Source organism: Octopus bimaculoides, chromosome 14 (assembly GCF_001194135.2).
Source record: "Octopus bimaculoides isolate UCB-OBI-ISO-001 chromosome 14, ASM119413v2, whole genome shotgun sequence".
NCBI lineage: Eukaryota > Metazoa > Mollusca > Cephalopoda > Octopoda > Octopodidae > Octopus > Octopus bimaculoides.
Window position 1 is genome coordinate 4,927,988 of NC_068994.1, and position 4,841 is coordinate 4,932,828.

Sequence of the window (4,841 nt, forward strand, 5' to 3'; positions counted from 1 at the left end):
ATATTTTTTGGTTATTCTTCGATGATTTTAATGATTTTCAACCAGCGCATGAAGTTATGCCAAGAAGTTCACTCCAGATGCTAGAAATAACAGTCAAATCTCTAGAAAATTTTCTATATCCCACCTTGGTTATATTTTTTGGTTATTCTTCAATGATTTTATTTTCTTAAAGTCTTTTTACTTGTTGCAGTCATTGGACTGGCCATGCTGGGGCCACCTTGAGGAATTTTTAGTCGAATGTATTAACCCCAGAATTTCTTTCATGATTTTCAACCAGCGCATGAAGATATGCCAAGAAGTTTACTCCAGATGCTAGAAATAACAGCCAAATCTTAAAAATATTTTTTTGTATAATTTCATGTAAATAAAATGGAAGTCGCAGTTGTAAAAAGAACTTTTATTTTCCAAAATTCTAATTCTCACTAAAATGGATAATTAATTCTGGAACAGATGCAGTAATGAAACAGTCATAACATTATTAGCAATAAAAAGCATAGTTGTTAGTATTATAGGATTATGACTATTTCTTGTCAGTGGACACAATCTTGAGTGACCAGCTTGATTTCAGGCCAAGAGACACCAACTGCTTTTGTTTCATTTTCTGTACATCCTTTCCGGGTCTTCTTAGGTTGTCCAACTTCACTTTTTCCTTCAAGGTTGCCAGTCTTACTCGTCCTGCAATGCACCTTGGGAGTCTCCTTAGAGTGCGGCTGATCCAGCCCCATTTCTTTCTCAGAATTTCTTCAGGGGTTGTTTGGTTCATTATATCCAACAATAAAGGACATACAATCATACACGCACGTTACATACAAATAATGAAACAACACAGTCTTTCCCACAATGATTTATTACTGAAAAAAGTAGAAAAACAGTTTACATTACATTGTTATTATAATTAATGTTATTATTATAATTATTATTAGTGATATTAGAGAGAGAAAGAGGAGAGGGAAATGAGGGGAGAGAGAGAGAGAGATGGGGGAGGAGGTAAAATACGACCAGAGTTCATTCAATACCCATATGTGATTGAATAGAAAAAATATAGAAATAAAAACATGGTGGCATGTATACATAGAAACATTTATATATATATATATATATATCTATACACATCTTCCAGTACATGCTTGTTATATAAACCCGTGTGTGTGTATATATAAATACATACACATATATACACCTACAAATACACAAAATCATATACACACCCATCTCATATAAATTGTTGAGGTAGTAAAAAAAAAAACAACAACATTGACATATAAAGGAGTAAAGAAGTGGACATTTCATTAAGAAAGTAAAAATATAAAACCACATTATAAAGGCCTGCATACATGTTCATGTGTGGGGGGTGTATATGTTCGTGCGCGCGCATGTGTATTTATATACATATATATATATATATAATGCATGCATAGGTATAAATATATACACATTGCTCTTTTACATCCATTTTCCAAAGGGATTGCATATGGGTGTTGGTTGGAATAAACGTTTCTACGAATAGCTGTCCTCTTTTAATTACCAGCGGCCAATTTGACTGTGGAGTAAGGAGTGGAACGAGAAGAGTTACCATACCTTGTTCAGAGGTATAAAAAAATACAATGGATGAACTGAAAGAGTTTAACTACACACACATACATACATATAAGCAAAAAAATATAAGGATCTCTGTTGGTTTTGAAGATGAGTAATTCCAGTTCTTTAATCAACAGAACCACCTGCCTATGGAATTTTAATGTTAGTGACCGAGTTTTCCACAGACACATGTATTCTTAAGGTAACTCACAGGTGGAATCAGTTTGATACAGTGTGATAAGGCCGGTCATCTTTTGGGTCAGAAGTGCAATCCATCCATTAGGCCCCTGCAGTTTCTGTCTGCCTGATTTCCCACACGGGTCTTGGATCAACCCAGGGCTAGATGAATAGACACAGTCTCAAGAAGCACAGAGGGAGATTGAACCTGAGATCATATGACTGTGAAGTGAACTTCTAAACCACTTGACCATACTTGTGTTCACACACACATACACACACAACTGTCACTGTATTGACCAGACTATCAGACATTGGTTGCACACCACTGGTCACCATGCACTTGCTTGCATTGTTGTAGCTTTTGAAAGATGCCACCCTGCTGGCTAGGCAAGCAGACACACACACACACATAAGAATATGCACATGCATAAAAACATGTAAATGCATAGATATATAGATATGTACATATATATATACATACACACATATGTACATATATGATTTTAAAATTAATCATATATATATATATACATACACACATGTATGTTTAAAAACAAATAAAGACAGGCTCATGATCAAAATTCACACATACACAAACATATAGATACATATAAACACATATGTGCATTGTTAATTCTTAGCCACATATATTCACACACATCTTTTCACTCAAGCAGAACCAATGAAGAGGTTTAGTGACACATGACTGCCCTGATGTTTGTAACAATTCTAAAAAATTTCCTAAACTATATTACTTTTATATTGTAGTTGATCCTCACCTCTAGGTCAGCCCAGATAGAATACACCCATAATGGACAGAGTTCCAGCGATGACCATCTCACATTATTAGGGAGTATCTAGGATGCAATTTGGGAGAGATTTGGTTGCTATTTCTAATAAGCTATGTAACCACATAGAGATTCTCTCATTGATTTGGGAGCAATAATAGGTTAAAGTTATTTGTACGTGTGCAAAGAGATTATCATAAGTATTAAACTAAGGAAATAACAAGCAAAACCATTCCTATTGGCATTGAAGACCATTGTTATGGTTTGGTTGAGTTCCCTGATCTCCACTACATTCCTTATACGTGTGTGTGTGTGTGTGTGTGTAAATTGCTGGTAGGGACACTGTAGTTCATTATGCAGTCATATATCCAACCAAGTAAATTAAAAGCTCATAAGTCAATACTGCGTATCCCCCTGTGTTAGCAGTGCAATTCAATCACAAAACTTTCAGTGCTGGGTCTAGTTTCTACAGACAGATCTGTAGAGATAACTTTAAAAAATTTCTGCGTATCACACTTAAAGCAGACACATCTTTAGCTGCAGTGTTTGTCCTGAGATTGCATCTCTAAGAGACATACAGAGTTTAAAAAAAACACAGAGATATATCAGTAGCAGATGAAAAATTGTCCAGCAGCATTGGTAGCATTGGTAGCATTGCTAAATATATATTTCTGTCTCTTTGGGCTTTGTCAATAGCAAGAAGTGTCCATGAAGATTTTGCTCAAGAACATAACAGGAATTGAAACCACAATCTTATTCTCATGAGTGCAACACCACTGAAAGTCATGTGCCTCCATGGATATATATATATATATATCCATCCATCTAGAGGTTGGATCTGAACTGAAAACCCTCATTTCTGATAGTGCTTTAATGTTGTTAAGAACCATTTAGGATGATCTGGGACTGAACCAGTCAGAGACACATGCGATAGTTACTTAAATTTAGGTCTTCTTCTTATCAGAAACACACTAAACTAAGGTATTGAAGTTATGTATGAGACTGTAAGGAAGCCTACAGACAAACAGTTAATGTTTTGTGAGCTATAAAAGCCACAGAACAACAGAGGTTGGCCTTAATTCCTTCAAACTGAAAACAACACATTTCAACATCTACTGTTTAAGAGATGAAACAACAATGAAATTATAATTAGAAATTTTGTTACATAGCATAAATGGGTTTTTTGTCCAAAATGTGGTGATGTCCCTCAAATATGTTTCGACCATAGACAGATTTCATGGGTTAAAAATAGATGTTTGTGTTTTTATTTTAAATTTTATTTTTCCCTGCCAGAATATAAACAGTGCAAGCGAGAGGTGTGACCTGAATCAGTCAACTGCAATGTTCAAACAGCTAAGATATAAACAGAAAAGATAAACATTGATTTCAATGAAGGTCACTAAACTGTAAACTTAGGATTAGAGGAGATTTTTAACCTAGGGCCTGACAGCTCCAAATTTGCAATGTTAAGTTCTGAGTTCTAATCATTGTGACAGAGATGAAGCAAATGGAATGATGTGGGCATGCTTTGCTGGTGACACTGTTAGTGATTCATGTAGATTTGAAGGCACACAGATCGAACAGGGGTATCACAGCAGTTCTACAGTAGTATTATGTCTGTCACCCGATTGAGTTTACAGTTTAGTCAGGCCATCAACTGTTATTCAATTTTTCTAGAGCTTTCTGGAAAGTGAGGAGAATGTCGTGGACTCTAACAACAATTTACTTGGTCTTGACACCGTACCTCCACAGGGATGATTGCTGAGGGAAGGAGATACAGCGAGCAAGAGGGGAGAAGAAAATATAAGGAAAGGGGGCCGAGTTGTTATTGTATGAGGTCGGTAAGGAAAAAATATCAGGAATTGCAAAGCTGTTACACTGGACAAGACACAGACCTTCTTTAAAAATGTTCTGTTGAATAATTTCATAAGAGTCGAAGAAGTTATTGCTTGTTAAACTAAAATATAAACAACAACAATAATAATAATAATAATAATAATAATAATAGTTTCTGATTTAGACATAAAGCTAGCAGAGGAGTGGAGGTGGTCGTGGGGGGAGAGTCAATACCACTAACTCTGATATTTGGCTGGTACTTTATTTTATTGACCCTGAAAGGGTGAGATCTCTAGGATTTGAACCGAGACGAGTTCAAAAGAGCACTAACAATTCTGTCAGTTTGTTGCCTTAACAACAACAACAATAATAATAATAATTCTTTATGCTACAGACACAAGCCCTGAAATTTTGGAGGAAGCGTGAGCGTGTGGGGAGCTAATAAATTACATCAATCCC